Source organism: Meles meles, chromosome 15 (assembly GCF_922984935.1).
Source record: "Meles meles chromosome 15, mMelMel3.1 paternal haplotype, whole genome shotgun sequence".
Classification (NCBI taxonomy): Eukaryota; Metazoa; Chordata; class Mammalia; order Carnivora; family Mustelidae; genus Meles; species Meles meles.
This window is the reverse complement of record NC_060080.1, coordinates 1304671-1321804: the sequence shown is the minus strand read 5'-3', so window position 1 is coordinate 1321804 and position 17134 is coordinate 1304671.

The following is a 17134-nucleotide window of genomic DNA, read 5'->3' as shown; positions in this document are numbered from 1 at the left end:
CAGATGGCCCCCGGGCTGGGCACCAACGGGCCGGCCGGCCCTTCCCACTCAAGTGCGAGAGGGAGACGCTCTGCTGGGCTGGGGGTCTGCGGCTCTGCGTCGGGTTTGGACAAGGTCTGTCTGACCCTCACGCTGCAGGACCACACGGGCTCCTTCCTTTCCAAAGGCTGGACGGGGTGGCCTTCTTTCCTGACGTCCCAGATAGACGCGGGACCTCATTCCTAACCCATGGCAGCGCTGGGCAGCCCTGACTGTGAGGGGACGGGCAGGGGCCAGAGACGGTGTGGGCAGCACATGGCACCCAGGCCGTGATAGCCGTGTGCCACTAGGGGGTCAGCCGGGAGCTGCCAAGGTCTTGGGGCTTTTGGGCGGAGGGCAGAGGCCCTCGGGGAAGTTCTCCCGTGATGCACCCGGGAGGCCCCGCCATCCCCTCCCCCACAGTCTGGCCCCATGGGGGCCGCCGCCCCTGCGCTCTGGGTTGGGGCTGTGTTCTGTTTCCTGTCCCCTATCGCCCTGTCCTCGATGCAGACCTTCTGCCTTTCTCCTCGGGGGTGCGCTGAAGACACCAAGCCCTGGGAGTGAGAAGAACGGCCGAGGTCCCCTGTGTGCCTTGGTGGCAGCCCGGACTTGGGGTCAAGTGCTCCTTCTCCTCTGGGTCTCAGGGTGTCCCCTCTCCGTCAGAACAGGTGTCACATGGGGTCTCGGCACGACTGACCCCAGACCCCCGGCCAGTGGCATGGCCACATCTGAGAACCTGGCCGCTTTCCCAGCCGGCCTCCCTGCCAGGCTCCCCCTTCACCACCGCGTTGCCCCTCCCCGCACCGCGTGTTCTTGGGAATGCTCTCGGGCCCTAACCCCCAGTCCTGGAGCATCGCATGGCACCTTGACAACACGGCAGCTCACGTAGGCTTGTTCTGACCTTCGGGATGGCTCGGGGGGACAAGCATGGCAGAGCGGCGGGAAAAACCGTGGTTGGGCTCCTGGAAGAAGGGTCGAAGGAGGGAGGGAGACTCTCCAGGCCAGCGGCTGACGCAGAACACTCGCCGCAGCTCTGAAGCGTGAGTGGGGCTCCCCGCACTGACCTGCAGGGAAACAAGTCCGATCTCGTACACACACTTCTGGAAGGATGAGATTCGGATGGGCCGGGCTGCGTCCTAGTTTCCTGGGGCCACAAATGGGCAGTTTACAGAGCAGGAGTATGTCCCCAACAGGGCCCAGGGGCTAGGGGCTAGGCCTGGGGTGCGGACGGGCCTGGGGCACAGACATGTCTACATTGGCACGTAGACCCTGCCTGTCCCCGCGATACCATGCAGTCCCTCTGTGCTGGTCTGTGTCCTGTCCCTCTTCTTACAAGGGGACCAATAGTATAGGATCAGGGCCACCCCACTGTCCCTATGGAACCTTCATCTCCTGTCTCCAGATACAGTCACAGGCTCCGGTGCTGGGTCCGTGACTTGAACATGACATCTGGGGGAACAGCTCCGCCGTACCAGCCTGTGGCTGCTCCCCACCCAGGGCAGGGCACGCCCCTGCCCTCCAAGAGCGGCCGGTGTCTCCCTGCACACAGAGCTCTGCCTGGAGAGCCTGTGTGCTCGGTGCCACAGGGAGGAGCTGGAATGGGCCTTGCAAAGAGCATGGGGCCTCGGACCAAGACAGGCGCAGGTGGGGAAGGGGAGGGGGCCTGCACAGACCCTCGCGGGCAGGGGCAGGGGTGGACGAATCAGGCACAGTCCATGTGCCCTACGTGTCTCTCCTCCATGGAAGCCGCCCAGTCGTGTGGGCCTCGTGGCTCACAGGGCCCATGGGGGAAGGAGCTGCGAGTGCGGAGAGGCCCAGTGGCCTCGAGATCCGGGTTCCACAGGGCTGGGCAGTCGGGTCACGAGGAGCAGGCTCCTCGGCGTCAAGCCCCAGCCCCTGCCGCCGACGTAGGGGGTGGTCAGCGTCTTAGGCAAGCGGTGCGGGTGTGCTCATGGGCACCAGCCCGAAGTGAACCTACCTTCATGTTTGAAGCCTTTGCTTACGCGGTAGGAAGAGAAGTCGAGTGTAATGCAGACGCGTCCGAACTACACACCGCACAGGGGGAGCACGGCTCTGGGAAAAGGTGCGGAATGAGGAGTGAAGGACGCAGAGGAGGGGCCTGAAGTCGGGACAAACCTCCCATTCCCGTGGGGCGAGGTCCTCAGCTGCGCGCCCGCCGGCAGTGCTCCAGGCCCTCGGTTTCCGCCCGCCCACGGGGCCTACAGTGCGGGCCTGCCTGACACTGTCTGGCAGAAAAGGGAAGACGCCCCCGACAGTGGGGTAGGGTGTGGGAGGCAGTGACGGATTTGCCCGAGGACCACGTGCCTTGAGGGAGATGGGGCTCCGGGTGCTCCTGGGTTTGGTTGGTCAAGGGAGTGCGGCATCCTGCGTCTGAATGCAGGGACGAGGGGTGGGTGACGGCCTGGCTGTCAGAGGCTGGGGAGGAGCAGGACGGTCCCGGGACCGCGCCCCATGCCCCCCGACGGGGAGGCCAGCCGCCCTGCTTCTAGGAGTGGGGACGAAGGAGCTCCACAGCCAGGCCCGCAAACACTCTCCCTGGCGCGGATGCATCGGCCTGGTCTGCACCTGAGCCCCTGGGGGGAGGTTCTGAGCCTGCCCGAAGACAAACATCAGTGTGCAGGACCCCAGCAGCCTGGAGACGTCCCCCCAGGGAGCCTGATGGGCCGCAAGAAAGCCCCTGCACCTGAAGACTGCGGTCCCCCAACACAGACGTGGTCAGCAGGGCTCTGCACCAAGTCTTCTGTCCTGAGGGGGTCGCCACGGGCAGGGCTGGCCCGTCCTCTGCCCCCAGTCCCACCTGGCCCCCAGCCCACCTGGCTGGTGTCACCTGGGAAGTCCCACTGACATCCGTTTTGTATCAAGTGTGTGCGGAGGGTAATTCCTTCCTCCCCGAACTGTGGAGATGGAGAGCACAGGGCTCCAGCGAGGCCTCCATCCCACGGACCAGCCCCAGACGGTGCCGCCGCCTGCCTCGCGGCTCCGTCCACCGGCGAGCATGTTAATTTCAGCATCGCTGCCCAGGACTCAGAGAGGAAAACCCGCGCCGTCCTCGGGAGGGCACTTAACTAGGCCTGTTTGCGGATCCGGGGCCCTTGCCCACCGAAGCCACAAGCCACCACCGTATCCCAGCTTCCAGGAGGGACGATGGACAGAATGACGACTGGGTGGACAGCAGCGTGGGGTCACATGCGCTGGCAGGACACGTCCGCGGGAGGAGGCGGGGCCATCATGTCTGAGCGGGGGCGGGGGGGAAGGCCGAGGACCAAGGTGGGGGGCACAGCGGTGTGATGTGTGGTGGCAGGTCCCGGGAAAGGGGAGCTGAGCACCACCGCTTGGTGGGAAGGCCTGGCTGGGAAGCCATGGGGCTTCCTGGGATAGTGGGACCAGAGAGGCAGAGCTGGGATGGGCTCCCAGGGTCAACTCTGTCCTGGCGTAGGAGTGGCCCCGTGATCTCATGCCCTGCGGTCTCTGGTTTACGGGGCAGTCCAGGCCGCAGACAGAGAGGGGAAGGGGCTGGCAGTGATCGGGGAATGCAGTGGAAGCAACCTCAGACCCTCCGTTCTCCCTCACCGTTCTGAGTGGGACCCTTGTTCGGCAGCCCCACAGCCAGGCTGCCGTCCCCAGGGACCGCGAGCAGCGGCCCAGCCTGAGGACTACCGCTGCAGGTGCAGAATCTTTGTCGAAAGGGGACACGGCCTCCTTTCCGCCCTCAGAGAGGAGCCCCTGGAATCAGCAGGATGCCACCCCAAGGCGCTGTCGCCGCACACCGGGCACCCCGCGGAGACAGACCGTGTGTGCCGTGCGGTCACGAGAAGGCCAGCTACAAACAGTGCGTCCTGGGGACAGCCCTGCCCTGCCGTCCCCATGTCCACAGAGGCGCTGAGAGGGAGGAAGTGGGATGACCTTCACACCGCGGCGGGGAAGGATGCCAGGACTGCCCCAGACTGGAGCGGGCAGCCCGGCAGGAGCGTAAGCCCTCTGTCCTAGGGCTGGGCGGGGCCATGCACCAGGGTGCCCAGGAGGCCCTTCCTAGAGGGAGGGGTGGAGGGTGCAGGCCGCCAGGTAAGGCTCTTCCCCGCTGTCCCAGGCACCTGCCTGAGGGGGCTGTGACGGGGCAATGCGGGCAGGCTGACCGCACGTGTCAGCCCGACGGGGCAATGCGGGCAGGCTGACCGCGCGTGTCAGCCCAACGGGGCAATGCGGGCCCAGATATCTGGCCAAGCCTCAGTCCGGGCATGTCGGTGAGGGTGTTTCTGGGGGAGATTAATATTGGAAGTACAGAGGAGGAGCGTGGAGGGCCTCCCCAGGTGGGTGGGCCTCCCGCGGTCTGCAGAGGACCGGAAGAGAACGGAGCGCGGATCCAGCACCGGGTGAGAGAGCAAGCCACTCGGCCTGCCTGTGTTCCAGCTGGGACACGGTCTCCGGTCCAGACGAATGCAGATCAGAAGCACGCGATTGCCTTTCCTGGGTCTCCAGCTTGCTGACCGGCGGTCTGGAGCTCCTTACCCTCCACGACCTTGTAAGTCAATTCCTGATAAGAAATCTCTTTCTCTCCACACACACACACACACACACACCTCCTATCGGGTCTGTTGCTCTGGAGAACCTTCAGACACTACTGTTGTCCAGCAAATCAGCACCTGTTCGTGGCTTCAAACAACACATTAGTCTCGTGCTGTCCGTAGATCTTAGCTGGGTCTCCTGCCCCGGGTGTCCCAGAGCTGCTGCGAAGATCTGGTCAGGCTGCATTTCCTTCTGATGCTCCATTCCGGAAGAGGTCTCCTTCCAAGATCTGACTATAGGCAGAATTCCTTCCCTTGTCTTTACAGGACACTAGGCCAGCTTTTTGCTCCTAGAGGTCGTCGGTAGCTCCTTCAGATAATCTACAGCTTCCAGAGGTCACCTATAGCTCCTAGAAGTTTTCTGCAGCTCCTAGAGGTCACGCACAGCTCCTAGAGGACATCACAACTCTTGGAGGTCATGTATAGTAGCTTCTGGAGGTTGTGTATCTTGTAAGGCTCCTGGAGGATCCAGGGCTCCTGAAGGGCATTGTAGTTCCTAGAGGTCATCCACAGCTCCGGGGGATCGTCCTCAGCTCCTGAGGTCGTCTGTGGCTCTCAGAGTTCACCGTAGGTCATGGAGGTCATAGAGGTCATCCTCAGCTCCTAGGGATCACCCATAGCTCTTAGATCTTGACTTCTAGCAAGAAGTCAGCCACAACCCTTGAAGGTCATTTGCAGTTTCTAGAGGTCATCTGCAGCTAGTGAAGGTTTTTCACAGCTACTAGGGGTCACCCATAGCTCCTGGAGGTCAACATAACTCCTAAATGAACTGTGGCTCTTCGAGGCCATCCACAGCGCCTGGGGTCATCCGAAGCTCCTAGGGGTCGTCTACAGCTCCTTGCCCTGTGGGCTTTCCCCAAACTTTACCTGGCCAACATGGTCACCCCCAGAACCTCCGCCAGCGAGGAGTCTCACAGGACTCTCATCACGGAAGCTGCACCCCTCGGCATGGCGCCGTGCGTTGGTTAGAGCGGGTGAGGGTCCCTCCACACCCAGAGGAGGGGTCTCACAGGGCGTGTCCGTCCACCAATTACACGCACGTCTGTCCCCAGAACGTACAATTCTGGGTCGCCTCCATCACATGATGATGTTTCAAGTTGCAATCACGTATTTTAAGACTTCCAGTTTCTCTCGAGTTTGACCCCTAAAACACATAACGCCTCTTAATGTGAGCGCTTTGTCCGTGTTCGCTGTCCTGGCTGAACGCACTGACATCGGTCCCTTGTGCCTTTTCGTTCCCTCGGTTCAGGAACTCGCCCGAGCTCCCCCTGCGGGCTCTGCCTCCGTAAGCTCTTGTCTTCCAGGGACAGAGTGTCTGTGTGCGGCGGCTCAGCTGGGAATCCGAGTTCTGGGTCAGGAGTGGGAGGCGGGGTGCGTCCAGGGGACCCGGGCCAGGCCTGGAGCGGTTCAACTGCGGCTCATTTGGACTCGACCTCAAATGACCTTCTCAGAAAAACAGATGGAAATGGGCGTGTGGGTTTATAAGGACGGTTGGTCGTCGACCTCTCTGCTCTGACCAGCCTTCCTCCGCCCTCCTGCCGTCTCTCAGGTGCCACTCTGTCCCCTCCCGTCCCATTGCCCTTCACATGGGCCCTTCTCAAGATCCTCACCGTCCCACAGGAGCAGCCCCGCAGCAACAGGACTGCCCCACGGCTCCCTTGCCCTAAGGGCACTCGTGTCTCCTCCTCCGGCATGGTTTCGGGAAGGGACCCTGTAATCTGCCCTCGCTCCCGCCCCTCCCACCCGCCTGGCTCCGCGGCCTCCCTCCTGAGCCCTGGCGCCCTCCGGCCCCTTGCTGAGCTCGCTGACCTCGTGGAGGAAGATGAAGACAGTGGCCGCCCCATTTCCGCTCTGCTGGTCTCCTCACTGACTTGGGCGGGGACCTTCACGTCCTCTCGGCTCCTCCGGTCCCCTCCCGCCTCTCTTCACAGACGCCCCTGCTCGCGGGACCCTGGGCTCTATGAAGAGGCCGCAGCCGACGTGAACCTTCTCTTGTGATCAGACGGTGTGGCCGGGTGTCGTCTTTGCTGGCACGAACCATCACGTGTCTCTGTGTTCACGGTCGGATCACTCTGTGGGGATGAATTTGTAGAACTGGAACGTTCTCTCTTGCCTACACGTGCCTGTTTCCATGATCCTCTCCCTGCCCCCAAGACTTTCACTTCCAAACCCTCCCTCAAGCCTTCCCTGACCCCCGTGGGAAGGGACCTTTCCGTGGCCACACGTTAGCCTCCCTCACGTCCTGGATCACTTTGACCTTCACTTTCACCTTGTATGACCGCGGTTCCCACCGGCCCCAGCTCCTGTGCATCTCCGTGTCCACATAGCTCCGCTGGGTCGGAGCTGTGCCCCGGCCTCTGGGCCCATGGGTGGCCAGCTGCACCCGCAGGTCTGACCACAAGTTTCCTCGGGTGGAATCGGGACGTAACCGCCATCTGCAGACTGAGTTGCTGACCAAGGACCACCTGCGTTCGATGGCCAGCACGCTGTGGGGCACACCGCAGGAATTCCGTAGCTATGGTCACTGCCACGTTGCCATTAGCAATAGGAGCAGGGATGTTCGTTACATGAGCAAATGGAAGGATGGGCAGATGCGTAAGTGTCTGTGGAGAAAATCCTTAAGGTGGGAAGAGAGCACAGAAAAGGAGAGGTGAACAGTTAGCACTTCCCCCAGCGACTCTCGGAAACGCCGGAGCTGCGGGAGAGCACGTCTGCCGGGAACCCACCAGCGTGTCCCCTGAAGCCTTTCTGAGATCCTGCTTCCTTTTATTCCCCAAGAAAGAGCTGGGGGTCCAAGGCTGCGGGGGCAGATGCCAGAGATTTTAGTCTTAAAAATGAGAAGATTTGGAAACTATCCAAAATTTCAAGTTGAGAATGAAGTTTATCCCTATGGATTCAGGTTCAAATCTGGACTCGTGAACTCGGGTGGTGGATTCCATGATCCCGCCTGCTCTCTCCTGGGGCATCCCCCTTCCGTGCACGTGGCTGGCGGCCGATCTAAATGCACTCACCTAACCGTGTTCAACAGCTGCTTCTCCCCGCGGAAGGCAGTCTACACGGTCTGCATGGTCTACACCGGTGTGGGTGCTGCTGTTCACAGCCAGCTGCGCCCACCCCCCTCTTCTCACCCTGTGCCAAGAGTGTCTGCCCCTCCCCTCCAACCCGGATTCCCTTCCCGTTTCCAGAGTCTGGGACGAGCCCAGAGCCCCGCGGTGGAAACGGCTTCCAGGAAAAGCGGCCGGCATCGGTGGTGAGCGCTTGCCTGGCCCGGACTCCTTGAGGCTGCTGCGGACGGTGTGGGGTCCAGACCTGATCTGCATCTCACGTTCCCAAATTTATGACGGAGGGGGTGGCACGTTGATATGCATGACTCCTCGTAGATCTCCAGAAATGAATTTCCTGACATTTTGCTCTTAAACAAAATGTCTATGTGTTGCCCGTCAAGGCAGGTGATTTGTGTGTTCTGAGAGCCACGGGCTCCGGCAGCTAATCTTCCCCAACATTGCTGGATGGGCCGTTATAGACAAGATTTACTTGGTATTTGTCCTTTTTCTAAATCTGCACATTTATTTAAAGTAGCGTGCTGGGCTCTCCGTTGAGGAACGGTCTCGGACCTGGCTGTCGTGCACCTGGGTGCTTGCCAAACACTGATGGTTTCAAATGTCGTGCACCTGGGTGCTTGCCAAACACTGATGGTTCCAAAGATGGCGGCATCCACGGATGTGGGCTGAGAGGCAAGCTCCCGTGAGGCAGAGACCAGGAAGGAGGCTTTCTGCCGAGCAGAATGCGGAGCGAACGCAGATAAAGCTGGTGGACCGTAGAAGACAGGTCACAGGTCTTCCCGTCTCCCCATAGGCAGGGGTGCTGGCCACGCGTTGTCTCTCTCCGTCCTCCCCGATGCTGTGGGCAGCCAGGCCTGGTGTGGGGTCCAACGAGACCAAGAGGAGATAGGATGAGCAAGCTGTGGTCTAGACACCCAAAGACGTGGGCTGGTAGCAAGGTTTGAGTCCCAGGTGGCACCCCGTCCCTCCGGGAGCAGCGAGATACCCCCTGTCCTTCGGGCAGCCGGCATGCAGGTGAATGGGGCGTGGGGCTCGGATACTGGGTTGGGACAGAGCCTGACTGGTCTGACTGCCAGGCTGAGGTCAAAGCCATGACTTCCTTAGTGGCTGGAGGCCTGCGCCGGAGCTCGGGCTCTGCTCTGCTAACTGAGCCAAGGCGCTTTGCGGCTGGAATTCTGCTCTGGTTCGCCGAAGGAAGGGGCAGGGTCAGTCGGCGCCGGAGGTCCTCACAGGATGTCACGTTGTAGGATTTGTTCTCTGAACACTGGCCTGGCCCCGACATGATGGCAGGTCCTGGGGACAACTGCCATGGGGAACCTGCCCCTCCCCCTCGTCACCCCTCCCCCGCACGTGATGGTGACCCGGGGCTGCCCCTCCTGGACCGTCTTCTCGGCGCACATACATCCGCAGGCTGCCTTGGTTTCCCTACGGCCTCCCCTGGCCTTTCGGGCCTCTCACTGTGGTGCGCCAGGCTGGTCTTTGGGTTGCGGTGTTCCTCGGACAGGGGCTCACGGGCTGTGGTCTCCAGCTCACGCCCCTGCTGACCTGCGGCTGCTCTCTGTCTGCTGACCAGCTGCCCTGCAGCGCTCGGCGTGGGCCGGGAACTGAGCTGACCTTCCGCCCCACCGCCCTGGGCCGCCTCCTTCCTCACCTTCGCTCCCTCAGGTGTGGCTGCTTCATCCTTCTGGAGGCTCAGCCCCTGGGGCCACGGCCTCTTCTCTCCTCGCACAGTGACCCCAACACAGGGGCTCCTGCCGGCCTGCTTCGAAGCACGACTGTTCAGCTCGCATCCCCTGGCCCGGCCCGGCCCTGCTGCCGCCTGGGCCGCCCCCGCCACACGGCCATCGCAGGTCTCTCCCAGAAACACAAGCCGGATGGCTCTTGATCTCCGCTCAACATCCTCAGATGGCCTCGATTTCACTCTGAACAAAGCCAAACCCTTGCTATGGCCTGGAGCCCCTTATGCTCGGCTCCCATCGCCACCCTGACCCTCCGTCCTACCCGCCCATGAGCTGGTGCCCAGACCACCTTGCTGTTCCTCACCTTGTCAGACGTGGCCCACCTGTTGGAAGTCCGTGTGCCCGGCCCTGTGGCTGGGGCCTCTGCCCCTGACATCTAAGACTCTGCCCCCCGCCTCCCCAAGCTTCTCCCGGGGAGAGTGCTGGTGTCCACTCCTCTGACACCCTGGGTCGCTTCTCACAACTGCCCATGCCCCGCCGGTCCTCCCCCCTCCACATCTTCTTCCCGGCACTCGTTACCCCCGAGCAAACCCTGTCGTTTTCCTCTTCAGCCGGCTCCTGTGGTGCGTCACCAGCTCCGCAAGCTGGGGTTTGTGATGTGACGCTGACGCATAGGACAGGAGGAAGCGCACGGCTCTTGGGCCGGCTGGCAGCAGGTGTGGGGACGCTATAGGGGGAGGTGGGAAGCACACGGCCTTGGGAGCAGAAACAAGAACCTGCTGATTCTGTGCCCTGGGGAACCCATGAAGTTGGGCAGGTGGGGGTGTGCGGCAGGATTGGCACCGAGGAAAGTTGTCCTGGGGACAGAGATGAGCGCAGGCGGCAGTTGGGGGGGCAGACTACGGGGGGCTTCTGCCCAGCAGCGGGCCATGCGGTAGGGGATGCGTGGGATGGGGGCTCGCACAGAGGATCGAGGCACCGCTTCCAACGGGCAGGTCGGTTCCGCCAGGTCCTTCCAACGGGCAGTGGGGCCTCTCCACCCTGCTGCCTCATGCAAACTGCCCTCTGTTCTCTCCTTCTCAGATTTCGTGTTTAGGTTTTTCGGTCTGCACAGCAAGGGTAACATGTAAGAGGAGCTTCATCCTAGGCTTCATATGAATATTGCATGAGGCCACAGACGAGGTGGGTGGGTGGCCCGATGACCCCAGTCCGTGCCCCGGGAAGCTCGGGAACCGTGGGGCGTGAACCATGGAGAATATAAGAGCCTCGGGCACATGCTGCCGAAGGACACAGCAAGCACCGGGCATCCAGGGGGGCCGGGACTCAAGGCATGGAGAAGCTGCTGCTTTCTGTAACAGCCGAGGCCCGATGGTGGGGAGAGTGGCGCGTGTGCAGATGAAGGAGACCCCATGTGCTGGGCAGACCTGTGACCTTGGGTCCTGACACGGAGGCCACCAGAGACGGAGTCACTGGCCAATGTCCCTCTAGACTCCCGGAGATGACTGGCATTGTTTTAAGAAGAGCTTTGTGTCCCCGTGATGGCAAGAGCACCCGTCGTTTGGGCAAACCCACTTCCCCCCGAGCAAATCCCATGGTGGTATTGCTGACTCCGGCCAGTTTCCCTGATGGAAACTCTTCTTGCCAAAACCTCGGGGGGACACTTTCAACTTGCATGGCCTCTCTCCAGATGACAGTCTCCACTGGGAACAGAAACCCTCAGAGCGTCCTCGAGTGACAATCTGAAGATGGCCCAGCATCTGGGGCACTTGTCCAAGTGTTCGGATGCACCAAGAGGCGGCGGTTAAGACTTCGGCTCACACTTGCGAGACAGTGAGAAGCCCTCAGAGCCGAGCGAGCTCCCTTCCGGGGAGTGGGCGCACGCCTGAACCGGCAGCAGCTGCAGGGCTGACAGAGTCGTCCGGGGTAACCCAGATCTCGTTCCTGCAAAGCCCTGATCTTCTAACTTGCGGGGATTTCTGGAGCTGCCTGCGGTGGCCTGACTAAAACAGGGTCCACAGGCTCCCTTAATTCACTGGACGTCCTCCCTTTTACCTATCATTCAGCGATGGCCGTGTGGTCCCCAGACCATAGCCAGGGCCCAGGGTACAGCTGGGCCAACCCCGCCAGCAGGGCTCCGGCTGGCTGTACCACAGACTGGCCGAGGGGGAAGGGGCCGAGTCTGGGACATAAGACCTGCCTGAGCTGGGGTCCCTCCCTGAGCAGCCGGCTGGGCGTGCGTTGCGCGATCTTTGAGGCCCGGGGCGCTGCGGTCTGAGGGACCTGTGGGGCAGTGAGCATGGCCTTCGGTGTCCTCAGGGTCGGCAGGGCCACCTGCGCACTCACGCAGAGGTGGCCGAGGTACAGAGACACGAACTTCTGGCAGCGAGGACACTTCAAATCCAAGTGCTCTAGCCCAGAGCAGATGTTTTCCACGGCGCCGCCATCGTCTCAGAAACAGCCCACGGGGAGATGGAGGAAGGGTCTGACAGTTTTGGGGCCCTGGGCGTTTGTGGGCTGCAGGTCTGAGGTTCCCCAACAAGCCTGCTGCGTCAAGCCCACCATCTCCACCTCGGACGCCCAGCAGCAGAGCTCAGGACGGGCTGGGGTCTGACAGGGAGGGCTGGGGTCCTACCTCCCAGCCTGAGCGTGGCCGTGACCTCAGGCAGCCCACGGGGCCGCACGGCGAGCTCCCCTCCCGAGAGGTATGGGGTTCATCGATGAAGACATGTTGCCATGCGGTTTTCATGTAAGAAGAAGAAATTTCGACTGCAGTCACATTTTTACATTCCGCTTTCCACTGGGTTCGATTAATGGTCCACGCTCGGTGGAAGTGGGTGAGTGTCGGCGACGACTCCTACCGCTGGTGCAGAGGCCCGCGCTGGACCGGAGCAGCCCAAGTCCGGGTAGGCCGTGCGGCTCGAGGTCAGGGGAGGGCTTGGGACCCGGACGTGTCCTTTAGGGGACACAATTCAACCCGTCAGACCAGCTCTGCTCCCAGTCTGGGTGAGCTGCGGACCAGGAAGACAGACGCACTACAAACCGGCAAACGGCAGATTAATGGTGACGGCGCTCCCGCTTAAAGCCAGGTGCTCTCGCCCAAGTTGCCACCTGTCACTTAGCTCGTCCCTTCCCGGGGCCCTAGAAGTCAGGCTGGAGCTGCCAGCATCCGGGTCACTGTCCCTGGACCTCAGTCTTCCCGTGAGCTCAGTCCTCCCGTGACCTCAGTCCTCCCGTGACCTCAGTCTTCCCGTGACCTCAGTCCTCCCGTGACCTCAGTCTTCCCGTGACCTCAGTCCTCCCGTGACCTCAGTCCTCCCGTGACCTCAGTCTTCCCGTGCTGCTGCGGGAACGACTGCCCGCACGTCTTCAGTCCAGGACTGGGTTCCCGCCTTCCTACTGCCCTTGGTGCTGGCACCATGCCTGGACAGCCCCACCCCGTGTGGACCCCCCCAGGGCCCAGGTGTGGCTCAGTCGGCGCCGTCCCTGGGGTCGGATCACCGGGATGGGCTGCACACATTGCTGGGCTCCGGGGTGACCTGCTGTGCCGGTTTTGTGTCCAGCACAGACCTGAGTGTGTTTCCAGGACCACTGAAAGGAGGCCCCTTTCTTTCCATTGTACTTTACAGACACCAGTTTCTGTCAATGCGAAACAACCTTTTTTTTTTCCATCTTTGTATTTTTAGTTCTGCCTTTTTTTTTGTGCAAACTCATGTTTTTAGGTTGTTAATTCTATTTTGAAATGACTGTTTGAACTTGAACATATTTGCAGAGCTAGTTGTCCATTTCAACCCTCATCACCACACGCCTCCGTTCTGGTCTGTCACAGCCCCCACGGCAATTCCTGCTCTTCTCCCTGCTGTGGATTGAAACGCTCGGGACGTCCTCCAGTCCCACCATCCGCGTGTGAGGACTGCCGTCTCGCCGTGGCGTGGGTACAGACCGACAGGAGCTGGTCGACTGTCTACGCCGCAGCTCATAGGTTCAGGAAGGGAGCGTGGCTGTGGGCCGCTGGGGCCCGGGGACAGGGGCGCAGCTGGGCACGGTGCTCGCTCTGACGATCCCAGGGACCGCTGCAGTTGCCGAAGGAGGTTTCTGCTGTGCGACCATGCCGGGCTGCGGACCACCTTTGAGGAGGGGCATTACGTCCCTCTGAGATGGTGGGAGGGCAGGCTCAGAAATTAGGGTGGTTGTCACTCTGGCTGTGACCCTGTGACCCTGGACAGGGGCAACCGCGCTGCGAGCGGACAGGGCTCACTTCTTTCTGAGTCAGGGCCACGCGGGACGGGGGCACCCCTGAAGGTGCGGGGGCTGGCGTGGCCCGGGCGCACACATGGGCAGGAGCATTCCTTTGGGAGAAAGGGGGCTGGTGGCCGTCTGCGGCCTGTGGGGGCTGCATCGGTCAAGCAGGCCGCAGTGGGCTCAGTGGGGGGCGGCGAGCCAGCCTGGTCTCCCTCAGTCCTGTCCTCAGTCGTGTCCTCCATGCCCGGGAGTGACCGGCGGGTTGGGGAGCTCCGCACGGCCTATGGGCAGGAGCTCTTCAGACGGGCCGCCCCCTGCCGAGGGGCCGCCTGGGACCCCGAGCTCCGCCATGTGCCGTTTGTGCAGGCCTGGACAGAGCAGTGCCCTGCGACCCCGGGGCTCCCCAGGCCGCACGCGTCTCCCCCACACCTGCGTAATGCTGAACCCCTGGCGGACAGTGGAGGGGCCCACAGGCCCCCCCTGCAGCGCTCGGGCCCGCCGGCCCCCGCGCCCCTTCCCTCCGAGCCGCGTCGCGGCATCGTGGGCACGACAGGCTGCCGCACAGGGAGTCCTCCGTGCGTTTTTGGGCTCGCTTCCTGCGCTTCTGGTAAAAGACTGTGTGAAATGTGGAACGTGCGTCTTAGAAAAGAAGCAAGTATCCCCGGAGAAGTACACGATGGGGGTAGATTTTGGAAAATACAAGCTTTAAATAAACATTCCTGTGTAGCTCTCTGACCCAGACGCAACGATGGGAGCCTGGTCCCGCGTGGGGGCCTCAGGTCTCTGGGTGTTTTAATGCGAATCTAGTCCACAGACAGACAGATTCGCTCTCTAATATCCTTTTGTATTTTAAAATATCTCGGACTACGTCCAAACGTTCCCGTGGCATTGTTTCGCTGACTGCTTCGTGTCTCTGCCGAGGAACATGCTCTCACTCTCCATTTCTTCTCCTTTTCGCAGTTTTCTTCATGGCAAGAGCCACGGGCTGCCGGTGCATGACAGACTTCATCGCTTCTCGTCTGGGTGCTCGGCTGACATGGGAGCTCTGGCCGGACGCGGCCCCGCCAGGCTCTGGCCACCGTGTCTCCGGAGCACAGGACACCCGGAGCACGTGAGAGGCGCTCAGCGAACACTGGCCGTGCTGCAAAAGGGCTTGGCCAACCTCCCACGAGCAGACACTTCACGGGCGATGCAGCGGGACCCCTGAGTACGTCTTTGTGTGTCTGCTCCGAACGTCGGGCTCGTCCTTCTAGGCGATGTTTCTAGGTGAAAGTATGGGTGTTCCTATGACTCTTGACAAAATGGCCAGGGGCGCCTGTGTGGCTCCGTGGGTTAAAGCCTCTGCCTTCGGCTCGGATCGTGATCCCGGGGTCTGGGGATCAAGCCCCACATCGGGCTCTCTGCTCAGCCTTCTTCCTCCTCTCTCTCTGCCTGCCTCTCTGCCTACTTGTGATCTCTGTCTGTCACATAAACAAATAAAGTCTTTTAAAAAAAGTAAAATAAAATAAAAATGGCCGAATCAGCATCCAGCAAAGCCATGCGCACTTACATCCTCAGCACCGATGCGGGGCGGGATGACACTTTTCACTTCTTCCCAAGTGCTCGTCTGCATGTATTTGTGTCCCGTCCACCGCTGGACAGACCACACGGCTTTCATGCTGATGTGAGTCACGTTTGCCGTGAAGTGGGGAAGGCCCGCGTGTTTAGTGACCGTGTATGTTTCCAACTGCCTGTTCGGTTTCTTTATCCATGCTCTTTTTTCCCCATTTCTTTGCTGGATTTCTTTACTTCTGTGGGTGTCGCTCTGTTTCATGCAGCAAGTATTTTTATTTGCGTTTCTCACTTAATTTGGTTGTGATATTTTTGATGCGTAGCATTACTCCCTCTGTAGACAGTCAGGTGCGTCCATGTCCTCCTCCACGACTTCGCCGACCGCAGTTCTGAGCCGCGATCACAGCCCAGCCGGGCCGGCCGCGACTCTCTCTGAACCAGGAGGTCCTCCGTTGAGTTTAGGACCCTGAGCGTCTGCTGAAGAGAGGGGAGGGAGCCCTACATCTTCCTCAGATCGGATTAAAGTTCATCCCTGTAGCGGAGACAAGACATATCGCGCGTTTGTAGGGGTGTATTGGACGGGGGACCTCTGGGGGCCGAGGCTCGGGACCCCACCAGCAGTGAAGCATGAGGAAGGGGAGCGTTTCAGAACCAGAAAAGGCCACTCTGTCCTGCACACCTGTCCTCTTAAAATTTATCTTAATCCTCCATTCCTGATGTTCCTCCATCTGTCGCCACGCCTCCCCTCCTAGAAATAAGTCAGGGGCTTGAATTAATTTTGTGCTACATTTGCCGCGTCTCCTCATTTGTTCCATATGCTCGTCACCTCCCGTGCGCGGCCGCTCCTGCCCGAGTCTGTCCGCCCTCAGCGCACGCCCGGCTCTTTGTTCTTCACCTTCACATGTACAAAATGTGCTTTATCGTCCTCACTCATCCCTCTGCCGACCTCACCTCAAATTCGGTGAGTTCTCAAGAAAATCAGAGCAATTTTTAAAAGTCTCATTATTTTACACCCACGAAATGGAAAGAACCGTCTCCCAACGGGCCGCGTCCTCACCGACTTACGCCACAGCCAAGACTCACTGGGACGGGAAGTGGCCGTTTTAAGCTTGACCTTGTGACCGGACTCAGGAAGGCACAGACCCATGCGGGGAACCCAGGGCTCCCAAAGGCAGGGGACGTGCAGGGTCCTGAGTGACAGCGAGCCCTGAGCCACGGACGCTGCTCCTTCCCCCTGGGAACGAGGGCGCCTGCGTCCACTTCGTCTAATTCCTGGGAGACTCCGCGTGGACGCCAGAAGGAGACGGGGTGTGTGTCTCTGGCATGTTCTGCCCCGGGGCGGGGGAGGCAGGTTTCCTGCTTCCTCAGGCACGTCCCCTCCATCCAAGTCCTCGCGGAGCCCGCTCAGCCTTCTTTCTGTATCTTCGCTCTCTCATCTAAACCAAGCTCGGGCACCAGGGCGGCTCAGTCGGGTGAGCGTCCGAGTCCTGATCTCCGCTTGGGTCATGATCTCACCGTCGTGAGTTCGAGCCCCACGCTGGGCTCCACTCTGGGCACGAAGCTGCTTAAAAAAAGAGAAAAAAAGAAAGAAAGTTAAACCAGTGGCCCAAAGCAGCCCTCAGGAGAGAGCGGTGTGGGCAGGCGGCTGTGACGTGCTGCAGAGCCATCGTGGCTTTGGATTTGGCTGATGGCTCCTGTCTCCAGACCAGTGGCCTTGCGTTTCCCAGTTTCATACGGAAGGGAGCACGCCATCGGAGCAGTAGGGAGCAAACGACCATCAGGGAATGTATGATCTGACTCCCTAAAATTTAAGTCATGAAGAAACATGAACTTCCATGCTTCATTTGGCTTCCGTAAACTGCTTTGGGAGTGAGTTTTAGGCACCAAATCAGCTGGTTAGTCGTGGCAATGAGCAGTGTTTGGCAGAGGCCCCGACCCCAGCAGGGCCACCCGTGTTTCTTGGACAGCGGCTGGGCATTGGCTGGATTCAGAGCTGCGGCAC